Source organism: Ambystoma mexicanum, chromosome 6q (assembly GCF_040938575.1).
Source record: "Ambystoma mexicanum isolate Mex_15411 chromosome 6q, UKY_AmexF1_1, whole genome shotgun sequence".
In the NCBI taxonomy this organism is placed as follows: domain Eukaryota; kingdom Metazoa; phylum Chordata; class Amphibia; order Caudata; family Ambystomatidae; genus Ambystoma; species Ambystoma mexicanum.
The window spans coordinates 843,285,622-843,305,088 of NC_090937.1; positions in this window are offsets into that span (position 1 = coordinate 843,285,622).

Sequence of the window (19,467 nt, forward strand, 5' to 3'; positions counted from 1 at the left end):
TTGTATGCATTACTGATACTTGGCTTTCGTCTTTTAACTCTGCTACACCTGCTTCTTTGTTCACATCTGATACTGTTTTTATGTCTACTCCTCGTTCTCTGGGTCGTGGAGGCAGCAATGGCATTCTTCACCGGTCTTCTTCCACAATTGATAATAATTCCCTCTCTTTACCTATCTTTACTTTCTTTGAATACTCTCTTTCCACTTTTTCTAAGTCCTGTACTGTGACCTTTCTTTTGATTTGTCATCCTCCTGATCCTCTTTCTACTTTCTGCAATGACATTGATGCTCTACTTCTTGTCTTCCTGTCTTGCTCTAATTCTTTCTTACTACTTGGCGACTTTAATATACATCTCTCTTCTATCCATGCCACCTCTCCAATCCTTGCTACTATTTACTCATTTTGTCTCTCTTCCCCTCCTAATCCCTCTTCTCACATCTTTGGATCCTCTGTGGATCTTATTTTTACTTCTTCTATGTCTACCTCAGATGTTTCTATGTATACTGTTTACTCCTCTAATCATCATTTGCTCTTGTTCTCTATTTGCCCTCCTGTTTTTGACACTTGCTTATCCCCTTCTGTTCCTAACCTTCTGTTTTCCATTGCGATCTTCGTACGCTCAATACCCTTCTCTTTATATCTCCCTGTATGTCCACTCTTCCATCCTATTCTATTCTTTTAGCTCTTCCAATGGATGATGCTGCTTCAGCTTTCTCCACTTCCCTTTCGACCTCTCTTGATACTCTATATCTTCTGTCTAAGTTTCTTCCTTCTCTTAAACCTTCCCAGCCTTGGCTTACTCCTTATATTCACGCTATGCGATGGGCTCTCCGTCACTTGGAGCGTCGCTGGCATAGATCTCGATCTATGTCCGATGGTGTATCCTTTTTTTCTTACCATACTCTGTATGATGATGCACTTCTTTCTTCTAAACGTCTCCATTACTCTGATCTCTTGCACTCTCGAATCATCTCACGCCCCCAGTCTTTTCCAATCTCTTCCTTCTCTATTGATTCCCCCTCTGACTGATCTTTCCCTTCTCTCCACACTTACTGCATTTGACATCACTAATTTCTTCACTTCTAAAGGGAATTCTCTTTGTTCTGCCATTTCTCCACCTTCTTCTCGCCCTGTTTCCCCTTCTTCTACTGTGGTTCTTTCTTCTTTTGCACCTATCTCTAAATCTGATACTTCTCTACTCATCTCCCATGCTCATCCTACTGCTTCACCAAACGATTCTGTTCCTTCTACTCTTATTTCAAAAATCTATCCCTCTCACAATTCTTATATTAACAGACCTCTTAATATCTCTCTTACCACTTCTACCTTCCTTCTTCTATGTAAACACACTATTATTCTGCCTGCCTCGAAAAACCCTCCTAGGATCCTGCTATTCCTTCTAATTTTCGTCCTATTTCTCTCCTTCCCTACCTTTCTAAATTGTTGGAACGTCTCGTTTACTCCCAGGTTTCTTCTTTTGTCACTCTCAATTCTATTTTACCTCATTTCCAGTCTGATTTTCAACCCCTTCACTTCATGGAAACTGCTCTTCTTTCCGTCTGTGACTCTCTTCTTTCTGCCCGCTATGCTAAACACACTTCTATTCCTATACTCCTTTTTTGCTCATCACATCTCGATTACATCCTGTTCCTGCCGTTTCAATCTTTCCAATGTTCGGAAAGTTAGACCTTTTCTAACTTTCAGTGCCACTAAGCTTCTAATCTCTTATTTAATCTTCTCCCGACTATTCTATTGTTCTGTACTCCTCTTTTGTCTCCCTGTCTCTCGTCTAGCTCCTCTTAAGTCTTTTTTTAATTCCTCTATTTTTCTCCTGTATTGCTTATCTAGTCATGACTCTATCTCTTCCTCTTTGGCCTCTCTTCAATGGCTACCCTTGCACTCTCGACTTAAATACAATGTTCTCTTTATATTACTCAAATCCCTCTATGGACTTGCTCCCATTTACTTATCTTACTTCTCTTGTTTCATTGTATGTTCCTTCTCGCACTCTTTGCTCTCAAATCCACTTTCTTTTAACTGTGCCTCACCCTCGATGTGCTTCTTCTCGCTTCCCTTCTTTTTCCATTTTGGCTCCTCTCTACTGGAATGCTCTGCCTCTCTGCAGTCTATTCACTCCTATTCTACTTTTCATGCTGCTCTGAAAGCTTTCTTACTTCAATCTCAATTGTAATTTAGTCTCATTGTAAGTTATATTTTTTATTGCATTATCCTTCCATTTCAATTGTACTGTAAATTGGTTTTGTACAGCGCCTTTGCGTAAGGAGCTATATAAATAACAAATACATAAGAAACTACGAAATGTTAGAGGATGCAATTGTTGGAGGTGAAGTTAGCTTTCTTTTTGGAGTGCCCACAGATGTTCCACCGACAGTGACGGTAGTAAATATATTCAAATGGTACACATGCCATCCCACAGGTGTTCAATTTTAAAGCACGAGATTAATATGTATATCAGCTGCTCTATCAAGTTCCCTCTACTTGTGAATTTAGTAGGTTATAGTTTGTTTTGCGTGCTTTTATGCAGACCCCTCAGTCAGTTGCGAAATGCTGTTTAAAATGCCAGTCATGTCCAGCAACCTGCGGTGGTGTGTGTTTTTACAGGAAATTATTAATGATCTTCGGGGGTTTGTTGTGTTAAGACACATAATAACGGCCGGGCCCCATTGCATTGTGGTGTCCAGGTTAGTCCCCCTACTTTACTTTTGTCTAGTTTAAGTCCTTAAGGGATCAGTCAGGCTGGATAATTAAGCTCAGTCTCTCCTCTGTACACGTAGACCCCATACGTAAACTGATTTAGGGGTATTCATGAATCTCCATTTGGTGTCCATGTATGTTTTCTGTTGTTGACTGTACCGCATTACCTTTTTCCTAGCGCCCAGATACCCACGCGTTTGGCGCGCTCTATAAATGTTAAATGAATAAATAAATACAAATGTGAAAAGTTACAGTGTACCTTTCTCTATGTTATTCAATAGCTTTAGAGCTTCTTTAAATAAAGAGTTCTAGTTTTACTACTTTGCTGGTCTCTACTTATGTTAATACAAATCTTATGGGTCAGTGAACTGTAGTTCATGTTACATATATTTCAAACACCTTCCAGCCTCATTAAATAGCGGAAGGTGGAGGCACGTTCATATATGGTAAAATATCAATTATATTTTGCACTTCTTTGCACATTAAAACCATAACCTTTTACCCTGTGAACTCAGATCATCTTTCCTTGCTCCTCTCATATATAATAATATATTTTGAATTCTTCATGGGTATAGACCTGAATTATGAAAGTGTTGATATATGGTTGTTGCTGGAGTGTGCTTTCGCGAACAAGCATGCAAGTCGGTGCTTCCAGCAAGGACATTCTGCGCAAGTTCGAACTAGCTCTCAGCCCCAGAATGCCAGAACGTTGATGGTACCCTTTCTGCAAACCGTTTGCTTTTATCTTCCCAGTCTTGAGATAACAAACCGTTAAGCAAACTAAAGCACGAAACCCATGTTGGGAACTTAAGAGTTCACTTCTGTACCACGTGAGGATTCGAAATGAATAGTGTTTCCATGGCAATCGTAACACCAACTATATCTACAACAAGTGCACATTATATTTGCAGTTGCCATGACCGTGCTGCTTCTGGTTATTCAGAGAGGCAAACAGTTCAACCGCAGTGCTCTCACTCTGGGAACAGAATACTGCGGAATGACATGGCTGCATAATAACGTAGACATTGATTATTGCAGCACTTAGAAACATGAAGAATATCTTCTGAAGTGCTAAAAACATCACTGCATTATTATTATTTTCTTCACAAATCAGAGGGGATGTGGACTAGCAGTTTTTTTGGACCTGCACTAATTAGGAACAAGACCAAGGACAATTTGCAAAGGGGTATGCCCCTAATATTATATCACAGATGAAGCTGTCTGTAGGAATTTCCAGTGGGTATGATTAATTCAAAGATGTCCATCTATCATGGTTCAGTGACTATAGGAAGCCCACCTAAGTGGTAGAATGAAAGCCCAGACATGGATCTTTGCTGGCTCTGCCTTTTGAATCAGGGCTACAGTAATAGGCAGGCACAGCATACACTCGAACAAAAGATATGATATGATATTATAAGTCATTTATACAAGTGTTTCTAGGCGTGCCAAGACAAGGAAGGGGAGACACAGGGAGGACAAAAACAAACGATCTTAATAGGCCTTGTGTCATTCATATCGTGCACGTGCAGGTGGAAGGGAGAGGAGAGGTGCCAGGGGATGGGGAGGAGTGCCATAGGCAAGCTCAAGTAAGCGCTGCTGGGGTGGCCTGCTCAAGTAAGTGCAAGGAGGCCGGGGACTGTAGCTGCAGATACAGTCCCTAAGTGCGTGGGAGGCGATGAGGCAGTGCAAGGGAGTGCTGGTGTGCAGGAGCCTGGTGCCCATTCATGATCAGAGGGGGCCAGGTAACCATTTCGGGCAGCAGACAGGTGCATCAGTAAGAGAGAGAGAGAAAGCAGAAGCTTCCGGAACATTAGGTGGTCCATGTGATACCATGTCATGTGATGTGATACCATTCTAACCATCACAAACTGCCATGTCTGGTTCCCTTGGTGAAGTCTTGTGTTCAAGTTGAAGTCTTGTTGCCAGGGTGTTGTAAAGAAGCACGTTTCCGAGGTTCATGTTAACTGCAATGGCCCAGAAGACATGGCTCATTGGAATATCACATGTCAATGTCCATCAAATACAATAGTCTGCACCTCTCGTGTTACCTGCCTATATCACAGTTCTACCTGTCCTAAATTAATCCCTCCCACCACCTGATATCCAGTGTGCACGGTTTACCAAATGACTCACGCCACAGGGTTACCATGCCCTGGTCATGGGCTTATTTGTGCCCGTTTTAGGCATCTGAGAGTAGTACTGTTGGCACACCACTAATTAATACAATAGAGCACAGTGAATACGACACACAATCAAAGGCAACACCTTGAGTAAGGTGTCCCCTGTAACATAGAGTCATCTGGTTACAACATCCGGAACAACTATTACTTTTCTTGTCAGTGAGCATGTGAGCTATAAACCTTGATGCCAATGGGGTCACAGCTCTCACACTAGACACTCTGGGATATGATTAGAAGTAGACCTACACATGTGTACCTACTTCCTGAAAACATATATGTACCTTATTATATACAGGTGACCCAAGATATCCACTTCCATGGTTCGGGAGCATTCACCAAACAAGGGAGTGCACTCATGTACAGTCATGAGAAGCTTGTGAAAACCATCATGCTCTGCTACATGCTTCACAACATAAGCATTAGATATCATGCTGCACTGCCAGCTAAAGGGGGCAAACGGATTGACACTGAGAATGATGACGATGATAGGAAGCATGATGGTCATGATGTTTGCATTATCTGCCAACATCTAATGCAAAAGCTCTTCAAGGGGAAAGAACAACAATATCTAACAAATTACAGACTCCTTAAATGTTGCACGTGTAAATAAAATATGATCACAGGAATTAAACATATCAATGACAATTTATGTATAAACGATGCATTTCTTTTATAGACTACCACCCTCAGTAACTACCTCTAACCCAAAACCAGCTAACATACTCCACTGTTCTACTGGCACATACTACCCAATGCCTACCTAAACCCCTGCTTAAAGCACCCACCATCCTATTAACTCATCCTTCTGCCTCCTCGATCTAACTCCCATTAACGTGCTCACCATACCTCACCTTGCCCTCACACTAGCTTATCTCTCACAAACACACCCACTTGCCCACTATTCCATTCTATCCTTCCCTACCTCAAATTCCACTAACATTCTCCCATGACCTACGTGCTCATCCTACTCCCACCTTACCCCAACTCCTACTAACACAGCCCCTTGTGGCATTATCTTTCACCTTCATTCCACTCTTAATATGGCCCTTAGGAAATAGATGGGGGTGTCCACATTCTTTGCAGACCTCTGTTGTGGGTTCTCACTGACAGAAGGCTCTGGGGAAGTGTTTCAAGGACTGTCAGAAAATGGCTGATGCTCCTTCCTCTCCAGGATCACACATAGCAGTCTAAAGCTGTGTTCGATGGATGTATTGGGCTTTTGTCGCTGATGAGCCTACAATGTGATTGCTAACCTGTAGCCTGCATACCACTATCAAAGCCTTCTGAGATGCTGATCTCCTTTGGGGCCCATACACAGTCTGCTGCATGGAGCATAGAGCTTTCCCCAGCAATGATTGTAGCTCTTCTTGTGCATCATGATGGATGTCCATCTCATGGAGTCCTGGCCCCCTGGAATGGTTCAACCCCTTTCGATGTGTTCTTTGTTGTGGTGGAGAGTGGGTGGTTGTGTAGTTGGGGAAGATCCACATGAGCATTATCCTCATCAGAATCACTTGTAAACATCATTGCATAACGACAGTGACAAGGGTGGTGCTCACATGGATTTCCACCCCCAGGGTCTGATGTGTGCTGCACCACCTCTTCCTGACGTCTGGCCAGTCTTCAGGAGACCAATCCCATCCTTTCACACCCTGGAAAAACAGGTGGTTGCATGCAATGGGCCGGATGAGGCAGATGTGGTAGGTGCCCATTAGGCAGTGAATTTCAGGCGTGCATGATCTCTTGATCAGTCTGGGTTCCTGTCTATGTGCAGTGGTCCCGTCGGGCAATGGTGCAACAGTGGTGGCATTAGCCGTGGAAGTGTCAGGTGCAGTGGTGGCAAATATAGGAGGACAGGCCCTGTAGGCCCGTTCCCTTGACAACGGGGCATTCTGGATGTATCAGCAATGATTCTTTGATCCTCTGACTCAATTCCAGGGTTTCCAGTGAGACAAGGTGAATGCATACAGTTAATTGCTTTACAAAGTTAATGAAGAGTGTGCCAGTAAGCCATTCCATTTGGGATCCATTTTATTTTCTGTGGCTGGAATATTAGACCCAACTTGTTTTGTTAGCTGCCCCTCAACAAGGTAATGGAAGGGGTATTACTGGACAATGTGGGGATGGACTGCACTATGTGGCCACACACACTGTTTATGCTGGGCAGGAACTTTGTTTTGTTGATTCCATGGTGATGTGTTTCTTTTGTGGTGCCTTGCTTTTTGAGTGTGAACACAGTAGAGAGTCATATGTTTTAATACTAAGTGAGCCTTAGAACAGCTTCCAGTTCTGATGTTATGGTCAGCTAAACAGCTCTTGATCCCATCCCTATCAAAGCAGTAGGCTGTTGTAGGTGACATGGTTACATGTTGACACCTGTCTGCATTGTGTCCTGGGAGTGTGCCCAACATGTATTGTTGTCCTTTGTGCGCAGAAGGTCAGTCTCTCCCAGTTCCAACACCACACCATTTACAACTGCAATGCGACACCACTATCAATATATGATGGATCTTTACACTTTATAAGGACAGCTGACTTCATAAAATGATATACAATGTTACCACTTTGCAGACAGGACGGCATTGCATATTCTTCAGGCAACATACTGTGACATTCTCCATTCCTCTTGCAGCATTGTCACCCTTGATTATACACTCAACCTTCCATTACAGTAACGGTCCACCCAACTACATATCTGCCTGATGGTACGGCCCCAAAAGCATTACTCTTGGAAATGTGTCTCAGTACCCACTACATACTTACTACATCTGTTGTCCTACATACAGATCCCCCATGGACATGCTACTGGCCTAGCCATGACTCACGAAGAGTATGTCTCCTTTGCAACCGAGTGGACTTTTCTGAAGGTATGTGTGACACTGAGCACATGGACCCATAGGCATTGTTTGGTCATACACTAACATAACTTTCCTGCCCAATTGTAATATACTCTCCCTTCCACTCTATTTACTTACAAGAAATAAGGGAACACATCCTTTTCTGAATTGGATTAGCTGCAATCATTTTGTAGAGGGCCATATTGTGTATTATGCAAAGACAGGCAATGGAATTGCATTGAAAGATGTTGCAACTTGGGATGCCAGCAACATTGCATCTGGCATGTGTTGCCCACAATGAATCTGCTGTCTAGGCCAATCTACCAGAAAAGCAAACATAGCAGGCACATAACATTAATCTAATATTCAGTTAAGAAAACTAGCATCAGCACATCAGTTTGAAGCACAGTATCATCAAATTAGTCAAATAAGATTACAGATTCTTGAAGTTGGAGTAACAATGAGAGTGTGAACTGCCTTCAAATGTTTAGTGCAAGTGAATATTTTTGGATAGACCGTTCTACATTGCTGATCTGTTATGGAAAGAACAATGAGTGTTTCCATATTTTTTTATCTATAATAAAGATAAAAATACATAGCTTTTTACATAGAAACAATGGGGGTAATTCATGGAATAAATGTGCGCCAAAATTTTTGGTGCAAGCTGGCGCAGGTGTGAAAAAGCTAGCGCACACGTGCGAATCGCACACGTGCGATTCATGGAAGGCCCTGTGCGTGTTTTTCCCAGTATAAGCGCTTATCTTACACGTCACTGCGACTTTCCAAACGTGTGCGGGACAGGAACAGGGAAAGCGCACAACTACTCACGCACACACCTAAAAAGAGGGCAGAACATGGGGAATGGGGAACAACGCGTGAAAATGTAGGCGTAACATGGGAAGAACCGCTGGGATACACACGGAACACCCACACGCTAGTGAACAACACGTATTCATGGAATCAAATAGGGAAAACCCGCGCACGTCAGAACACACACACAAAGAACAAATACGCCTGCCACACAAATGCAGGTGAAAGCGCTCCCGCGCAGCATAAAAGTGAGCGCAAACAACAAGCAAGCATATACAGCTACTATGAATGTCCCATTCCTCTCAGCAGTGGTCGTGGGACACCACAGGAGGAAGAGAAGAGCCGGGCCCTGCATTCTTTTGCCCAGGACCAGCCTTTTTTGGATGCCTGATGACGAGGTCTATGGCAGGTATAGGTTTCCACCTCATATCATCCTAGAGCTGGTCACTGAGTGGGAGGATGAACTCATATCACCCACCCTGTGCTCCCAAGCATTGAGCCCCTTGCACAGCCCACACAGTCACGTTGCCTACACCAGGTGTTGGCAATCATCACTGCGCGCCCCTCAGTCCGCAGGCATATATACATGCCCAGAACACCTGCAGAAAGGCAGGCCATGGTCCAGGACTTCTACAGGGTGGCACACTCCACCAAAGTGCTTGGTGCCATAGATTGCACTCATGTGGCCCTATGTCCACCTAGGGCCACTGAAAACATCTACCACAACCACAAGCACTGGCCTTCCATCAACGTGCAGGTTGTATGCGATGCCAAGGGAATCATCACCTCTGTCTATGCAACCTATCCAGAGTCCACCCATGACAGTTTCATATACAGGATGTCCACCCTGAGCCGGGCCCTGGAAGCTGGGAACATGGTGACACATGGTTCATAGGTGAGTACAAATGCCTGTGCACATGCATGCATGTCACACACAGACAAATACACAAGCTCAACTAATGACAACCATTATCACCTTACCAGGGGACAGTGCCTACTCTCTGAGCACCTACATGATGACGCCAATACAGAACCCCACCACACCATCCCAGGTAAGATACAACGCTGCCCATGTTGCAACCAGGGTCATAGTGGAGCGCACATTCAGAGTGCTCAAGTCACACTTCTGCTCCCTTGACCGCTTTGGCGGACAGCTACTTTATGCACCCCCAGTAGTGTGCAGGATCATTGTGGCAGCATGTGTCCTGCACAACGTTGCAACACGGCGGGGCATACCGGTGAACATGGTGGTGCCCCCACATCCCCAACCACACGCACGGCCGCTGCACATGGGAGGGTAAAGGACATGTGCTGAGGCAGCCCCTACCCAGCTTGTGGCCACATTTTTCACCTAAACTCCAACCCATGCGGAGTGCACACAGGCCTGGCACATACCAGGTGACAATCGATTATGAGAAAGGGACAGTTAACTGTCACAACCTTACCACCCTGAGAATGTGTCCACCGAAGTGCCACATTGTGTGCATCCCTAGCTACTTAAACAAAACCAATCCCATGTGAGCAAAAGGAACACCTGCAAGGTGCATATCCCCCCCGGCGAAACAGGGCAAGAAAGTACTGGTATGCCATCCAAACCCTCCCAACCCCCATGACCCCCGTCTGCCACATCATACCATGGTATGCAACTGCAAAACATCAAACCATATGCACAACACATGACACAGTAGTCATGAAGTGCCACATGAGAAATGTAAATATGCACCAGACAATTACACCTGACATGGAATCCGAAGAAATAACTGACCAAAACTTCACACCCTGAAAGCAGTGGCACAAATGCATGCCACCAGTGGTGCAACCAACAAAAGTCAGAATACCTGTCGCCATGCACATTGGACAATAGCAAATTGGCATTACAAACACTGTGTGCTGCGTGTGTGTCTCCTGCAACACACCGCTCACCGGACAGCACAGTGTGTGTGCACTGTGTTGGGGAAACCCCTTGAGTGTCATGAAAAATAAGTACTATCAACCAAATAGTACCCTGTCATGCTTGCAGGAAACAAACAAAAATAAAAAAAATAAAAAATTGCCACATATGACCCAGGGGTTGGGGGGCACCCAGGAGGTGGGAGGTACAGGGTGCACCTCAACAACACCCACATGTGTAGATGTTGAGATGTCCTGCATGGCAATGACACGTAGGTCTGAATGCATTACCTCATGTGTCACACGGGCTTCCTCCTGCAAGGACTCACGTGTAAGATGGAGTTCAGCTTGCATGGCCTCACATGACATACGGAGTACCTCCCGGCTTGCATGGAGTTCAGCTCAGATGGTTCTTTCAAGCCACTCCATCCTGTCTTCTGCCCGCCTACTGTTGTCCATCATGATAGCACCCAGAGTAGATCAGAGGGTTTGGTGTCCGACCCTCAGGGCCTCACGGTGTGCCTCTGCCTGATCAGAAATAGCTTGACGCAGAGCCACAATTTCAGCCTGGCGTGCCCTGTCAGAGGCCACCATGCCCAGCCTGAGTGTGCGGCAGGTGGACCGCATAGCCTGCTGTTGGAGCTGTACTTGCCTTACAGGGGGGAGGATGGAACGGGCCACACTTTCCATACCTTGAGCCATCATCTCAACTGCTCCCCCCTGTTGCTGTGCTATGGCAATAACGGCATTCTCCCACTCAGTTGACCCCGGTAGCGCACGGCCACCGCATTGCTGGACACGACACCTGCTGGGTCATGGGGAGCTGTGGTCTTTGCTGGGTTGGTGCTGCCCGTGGCTGCAGGACTGCATCCCTCCATCGACCTGATGGCCCAGGAACATGGCCAACTGGTGTTGAGTGTGACCATGCACCCGTAACCACCACATGTAGAAATTCCAACCCCGCCTGGCCCCCTACTGCAGGTGTCACGGACAGAAGATCATCCAACACAGGATCACTTACCGGCGACGACACTTGATGATGCAAATCCGGCTCAACATAGTGGTCAGAGGATACATCAGAGCCTGACTCATAATCCGCTCTGGACACAATGGCTTGGAGCACCAGTGGGTTCTCTTGGGCTGCCACCCCACGACCACCACTGGTGCCTGGATGATCATGTGAACTGACCACCGTGTCTGGAATGACATCTTCATCCTCTGCCGCCAGTGCTTCATCACCTGCAACATAAACAAAAGAAACAAGAACACGCATGTCAGTAGCACATACCACACACATACAGATCATAACATTGACAGCCAACACATGAACCAGACATGTCACACGCAACTCAAAGCCCAACATGCATCCAGTGGCATTGCAATGCAGGGGTATCCCGAAAGCAGAAAATGATGTGTGCAAAATGTGAAGTCAACACATGTTTTGCATGTTGCCCAACACCTGCATCACACACAACATCTAGCAGGCACACATCCAAGGCAAAAATGAGAGATGGCAACAAAGCGATGGCATGTAGCATAAGCATGTGGGAACACACAAATAGCCACAGCTGGCAATCACACCAAATACACCATGACACATGTAACATGCATGTTCACGTGCAGCACTCAACAACAATGAACTATCCAGAGTACATGTGTCACAGGAGGCACCTACGCTACTGTGATACAGTGAACGGAGGGACATGGGTAAATACATGGCAGGTCACTATCACACAGCAGCATTGTGTTGGAATGTTGAAGGGCTGAACTTGGCACAGGAGTGGGTGTGTATGGTGCAGTGCATGTGTACCCCCTCAACTTCCAACATCAACACATATGTAGTGATCTCAATCTCCAAACGTGACTGCATTGTAAGGGCAATTGCAGCCATCATGTGCAAATGGCATGCGCCGTGTAGCATGGATACTGTGAAACACCCCCCCTCTGGGCAATAGCAGAGAGGCACTGCATGGCAATGAAAGGTTCACCCCAGAACTGTGCATTGGCAGACAATGTTGGCATGCGTCTATTGCATGTCGTCAGTCAAATGTCACTACAGCCGATGAGAAGTGAACATGATGCAGGACAGATGAGGAACCATCAATAGTACACCCATGCATGCAGAAGACACAACACCAGTTGAAAAGAGACAGTGGGCCTGTAACGGGGGAGCCATGTGCACGGCACAGATGGGGACACCGTAAAGTCGTGTGTGATGACACACAGGCCCACAGTGAGCATGAAATAGCTGTCCAAATAACATGACACTTGGATCATCCTGGAGACATAATACAATGAGCAGGCGGTCAAGGACACCTAGGGGCATACATGGAATGGAAATGGAACATGAATGTGCACGGGGAGCCACTGCCATCAGCACAGTCAGAGTGAAACACACTGCACCAAGGACAAAGGATGTATATGACATGATGTGACATCTCATCAAAGTTGCCCTCATACACAAGTGACTCAGAGTGCAACCAAGCAAAGGGAGGGAACAAGGGAGAAAAGGAAATGAAAACAATGATCATACTGGGCACAGTGACATTGAGAACAAGCAAGTGCATGGAGAAGGGATACAGGGTTGAAGACCCTGGAAAGGGGAGAAGTGGAACATGCCAAACAGAGGAGACCAAATAATGAAAATGAAGTCCAATGATAGAATAGACATTCAAAAGGTGGTTGTGCAACCAGCAAGTGCCAAGTGCAAGATCATTTGGATAGGGCAAATCTGATGAGTGCAGAAGAAGAGTGGGGGACTGTATGGGTACACGTACAGGACCCATTGCAGTGGGAGGCCTGGAGGCAGTGCAGCAGGGAGGCAGGGTGAGCAGGTACCTGGGCCTGAAGGACAGAGAGTGTCCAGGTGCACAGTGCCAAGAGAGGAAACTGTTCAACTGGGGAGAAGAGGGGCTAATGCAGGAGCAAATAGGAAGGTCTTGAGGTGCTTCTGGAAGCAGAGATGTTTCTCCTCAAGTTTTAACGTGGCAGGTAGGCTGTTCCAAAGGGAGGTCCCAGCCATAGACACAGATCTGCCCCCAGCTTGTTTCTTCGACAAATGACTGACCCTTAGGGAGTGTGAGGTAGAGGAGCAAAGGACTCGAGAGGGGAGGTATTGGCAGAGGGATAGTTGAAGGTATTTTGGACCCAGGCCCCAGAAATCCCTGTGCACAATGCACAGGGTCTAAAGTTCCATCCTTGTATCCACTAGTAGCCAATGAAGGTTTTTCAGAGCTGGATAGATAGGATCCCAGGGATTGAGCCCAAGGACAAGTCTCGCAGTCCTCTACTGGATTAGTGGTAGAGGGGGAGTGTGGAGGCAGGTAGAATTTTGAAAGAGCCTGTCACAGTAGTCCAACCTTCAAACAACCAGAGCTTGAGAGATTGTGAGCTTGTAGGTGAACGAGAGGAAAGGCACATTACCCTGGGGAGGTGTGCGGAAAAGGAATGTTTGGAGTCAAAGCTGACCCTGATGTTGTTTGCCTTGCAGGTGGGGGTAGTAGGAGGGCAAATGGAGGGCCAGCCAGAGAGTGATGGGAAAGGATGGTGAAGGTGTACTGATGAGGAGGATGTCAGTCTTGCTGGCATTTAGACACAGATTGTTGGCATTACACCTATTTCGAATGTCAATGAGGCAATCAGAAATGAGGGAGGGAGAAGAGGTGGCCAAAGGCAGCCTGGAATTGAGTTGATCGTCATCAGCATAGCACTGGAAGTTGTAGCAGAAAATGAAAATGTAGTAGGCGAGAGATGCCAGGTGCTGTTTCGAAAGCCAGGCCAAGAGGTCAGACCCCTGGTGAACACTACAGGTAGAGAGGGAGATTAATGAAAGGAAGGACCCAAGTTGTAGCTGGGAGGGTCAAACACTCCAAACACAATTGTCACTGAGTAACACGCATCAATACTCACCGGACGATGCATCATAATCCATCCTCTCTCCCACTCTACAGATGAACTCTGCAGCAATCTCCTCATGCTGAGTGAGTTCATCCTCCTCTGGTGCTGGCCCACCACCAGTCATTAGAGACATGGAATAATTGAAGGCACGCTTTTGTTTTGTACTGCGTCGGAGGTCATTCCAATGCTTGTAGCAGTCCTGAGCCGTGTGCACCTGGAATCCTGTGGATGTCACACCATCCGCAACATGCTGCCAGTGGACCCAATGCTGGTGATGCGTTGTATGGCACTGTGGGTCCACAAGCATATTACGTAGTCCACAAGGAAGCCCAGTTCCTGCTTGTCGAAAGGCTTCATCCTCAACGTGCCAGGGGCCGGAGCCGTGTCTGAGGTCTCAGCCTCTTGCGGAGGAGCACACTTCCTCCTTTTGTGCAGTGGTACTGACCCTGAGTGGGCAATGTGGCCCTGATCAGTGGGGGCAGTGGTGCTGGTGGACTAAACCAAGGGAGTGGGTGTTTGAATGAGGACAGAAGGTCTGGCTTGGGTCTGACTCACTGCCGGGGTGGTGTTGGCTGCATCTGCCCATGCAGTTACCACCACCCGGCTGCTGTGGGCAGCAGATGTCATAACTTCCCCAGATATATGCCCCGATCACAGCTACACTGGACACACGTAATCCGCACCTCTTGACAAGATAGAAATCATCCTGGGAGTCCTCATCACGCAACACATCATATGCTGCCCGACCCCGAGCCTGGGTGGTGGTCCCCACAGCTGCACCTGCAGCTACCACCACCGGTGGGCCCGTGACAGCAGATGAAAGTTGCTGTTGGGTCATATGGGCCACAGGTTGTGATGTAACAGCTGCATCACCAGGAGCCACAGGGGGTGGTGGCATGTCTGCACCAGCACGTGGCTGGGCATCCTGCACCAGTGGAGCACCACTGCTTCTTCCCCCTCTGTAGCCACCTTCGCCACCCTGGACTCCCTATCCCCCCTGGTCTCCGCACCCACATTCCCGACCACGCACACCCCTGGGAGGACGCGCAGCTTTGCCCACCTTACCCTTTGGTGGCCTCCCAACCATGGCACAGATAGTAAATGGCCGATGGGAGGTGCACTCAACTATTGTCTTGAGCAATTGGGTTGAAGGGGGCAGGGTACTGGATGGAATAGGTACCCCTGTGCTCCTGCAAGGCTGTCTGTGACCCCTGGGAAAAAATGACAGGTCACACAATGCTCAGGCCCCCCAAAACCCACCAACATTTTTTTTTTTTAAATAAATTGAAAAAATAATAAAATGATTAAAAAATAGTACAATTTAAAATAAAAAAGTGCATGCGACCCCGGTAGCCCACATGCGTGGATTATACCTCCAGCAGTGTGGTGTGGAACCCAGGGACACAAAAAACACATATGCGTGAAACACACAGGCTACTATGACCTAGAAAACGGTACGTGATGCACAGGGGGAACCACAGTGGGAAAAATAGCGTGCACGACTCACCGCCAGCCTTGCGTGGAAAAGAAAAAGAAAAACACACACGGTTGTGCGCCTGGACAACACCCTGCCAAAAGAAAAGGTACGAACTTCAAACGATGTGAAGTGATTGCGTGTGAATCCAGAAGAGTAAACAGATGCGTCAGTCTCCACGAACAGCACGTACAGTGGACTGCTTCCCTGCTGGACCTTTAACCCGTGCTGAAGACAAGGCCCACGCGCGTAACGTCACTGGCGTGTTTACACACTAAGGCCCTTTCTTTGAATTACACGCATTCACACGCGGACATGCTGTTTTTCAATGTGCAGATTCATTATGCACCCATATAAGGGAAACACCCGCGCACATCACGTTACTTACGCGTTTAAGCGCTAAGGCCCTTTCCTCGAATTACATGCTGATGTGCTGTTTTTTCACGTGCCAATTGACTCTGTATAAAGCTGGCCACGGGACAACACATGGAATACCACGCTCCTGCCCAGAAGGCCATTTTCCTGCCCTCCAGATCCCCGGGGAGCCTCCTACAAGCCATCTGCTGCTGCCTGCCTGCGTGCCTGCCTGCTGCCAACAGTGCCCTGCCAATGAAGTTGGCATCCTGGTCGAGCAAGTCCTGGGGCATTATGATGCCCTCTTCTCACCATCTCACCATTGTGTGCCGACAAGGAAGGACGTAAGAGGATCTGGATGGACATAGTGGGTGCCATCAACGCGGAGGGGGTGGCACCCCGCAACATCAAACATGTCCAGAAGTGCTGAGAGGACTACAGGTCCAGGACCCACAAGAAGGCCCGGCGGATGCAGTGGGGCACCGGGGCCACCTTACCACCCAGCAGATGATGGTCCTGGAGCACATTCGCCCACTGCTTCACCCCCAGATTCTCAGGATGCAGGCCCGTTTGGAGTCGAGCGGTAAGTGCCATGCATTCCCATTCAAAACAGTGCATGTTGCAGTTGGTGGTAGTTGGGTACTTGGCTGTGTGTGTGACATGGGTCATGTATGGATGTGTGTGTGCAGGGACATGATGGTGCTGCATGTGAGTCCAGTCAGGCGTGACCCACATGGATGGTGTATGTGTTACAATGCATCATGCGGATCAGCATGCGGAATGCACACATGTATGCATGCCTGTGTTTGTACTTGGACATGTTTGGGGTGTGAGAGATGGGTGCTGCTGTCATGGACATGGACATGCATGGTGCACATGTCTGTGTGTCTGAATAGTGTGTGAGTGATTGGTAAATGCCATGGATGCATGACACATGTCTGTGACGATGTGTTGATTCACTGATACAGCCTATTCATCCTGCGTGAATCTGGGGGTATGGGAGTGAGAATTACAGGTGATTTTGCCTGCGCGAGCAGGGCACGCGTATTACGAGGGTTGCGCGGGGAGTTTTACACACAATTTTGCTGGCGCAAGCAGGGAACGCGTATTCTGAGGGGTGCGCAGAGAGTTTTGCATGCGATTGTCCTATCACGAGTGGGGTACGCGTATTCTGAGGGGTGTGCGGGGAGTTTTACATGCCATTTTGCTGGCGCGAGAGGGGTACGTGTATTCCAAGGGGTGCGCAGGGAGTTTTACACATGCTTTCCTTGGCGTGAGCGGGGTACGCAATTCTGAGGGGTGCGCGGGGAGTTTGACACATGATTTGGTTGTCTCGTGAGTGCTGAGTGGCATTTTAAGCATATTTTCGTGGTTGGGGGGCTGTATGCCTGTCCATTGGACTGTGCGCCATGTAGGGGATTTGTACCATTTTTTTGGCACACGGGGCGGGGTGGGGGTGTAACTGGCGCTGCTGCAGGGTCACTGTGCCACACTCCACCACTGCTGGTTATGGATCTTTAAATCCATGAATACGCGATGCTTCAAAATGGGTTTTGCCTCACGCGGCTGGCGCAAGTTGGCGCACGCTCCCTCTCTGCGCGAGCTGCATGCGCTACTTCTGCGTGGGAATTTATGAATCACCCCAATTAGTTTTTGTATTTTTTATTCAGTGACTTGTAAATGGTTATACAAAAGACAACCTTTAGCCACATTAGAATTCACATATTTGATAAAAGAAAAAAACTATGCACAAATTTAGTTAGAAAAAAAGAAATATACACAAGCATGTACAACACCAATGAGTCAATTATCAGCGCCCTATTGGTTCCTCTGCTACTCCACCTTTCTAGGATTCTCTTTGATATTGTCAAAGATAATGATCAGGAGCTTGACCAAGGCCAATGTTATGGCTACCTTTTCACCCACCAGAAGGATCTTCCACCATTTCTCAGTTGATCTCCAAACATATTTGACAATTACTTCTTTCATTAATGTTGTTCGCTGAATGTTTAAGGCCGGGCAGCTCATCACAAGGTGATTTAGTGTTTTCACTGAATCAAGATCTTGACATAATCTACATATTACATATTTTACTTTACCTTTCTTCCACCACTGTACTTCTGTAGCTGGAAGCAGGTTTAGTCGAAAAAGCAAAACTTGTTTCATGAAAACCAATTGGGGAATAGCTGTAGGTATCTTGGAATAGTGTTTAATTTATGTGATTCCTCAATCGTTTTACCGTAGTCTTTATACTATGATCTTTCTTCCTGAGTAACAATCCAATCCTGAGTGTCAGGGTTTCCAACCAGAGATTTTATGGATTCTCCTAGATCTTTCAATATTGCCTTGCAGTTGGTCTCCCATTCCATCAGTGTTGGTTCCTTTCTTTCTAGCAATGCCTTATTCAAGACCACGAAGCCCTCCCCTTTGGGTTTTCTAATGTGCCCTTTCTAAAAAATGACAAGGATTTCCAAGTATCTAGGGCTTTCAGTGACATCAACCGCAGTTCTATAGGGATGGCCTGTATGGGGGTAGATCTAGGAAGGCGCAAAACCTTTTTCCAGAAGAGGTCTTCAATCTTAGGCCAGTTTTCCATTTTGAAATTGAAAGAGGACTCTGCACCGTAGGATAGGATTGGGGCAACTTTCTGGTGGTAAAATGCAATCACCGGAAGTAACGAGAATCTTCCAAATCTTTTTGAGTGTTCTCCCTTGAGCATTCAAATTCTGGGTTTTCCCCCTAAGCGACTCCAATCTTGGGTCGTCCGTGGCGCTAGTGTTCATCCACACTCCCAAATAGGTGAGAGAGTTCACCACCAGAATTTTTACTCCCTAAAACTGCCATTCTAGCCTTTTTTTCCTTCCACATGTCCTACATTCCCCCAGTGGTAGGATCATTGATTTTTTTAGGATTGATCATACGCCTATTGGATTTGATATAAGATTGGAGCACTTGCAGTTGTCTTTGTAACCCAATTGGGGTTTGGTCCGCCAGGACCACATTGTCAGCATACAAATGTCTTCCGATGGCGATGGTTGCAAGATTGGGGGGAAGCATCTAATATCCGAGAAAGCTTGGTCAATGTCCGAGATTAACAGATTGAAAAGCTTGAGAGCCAAAGGGCAACCTTGCTTCAAGCCTTTGTTAGTTTGTAGGGCCTTGGTCAAAAGACCCTAAGTATTCAGTCTAATTTTCAAATTGGTATCTTTATATAGATCTTGTATTGGTTCCAGCAGGTTATTGGGATATCCCCATTGATGTAATTTGTCCCATAGTTTCGGGTGCATTATTGTATCAAATGCCTGTGTT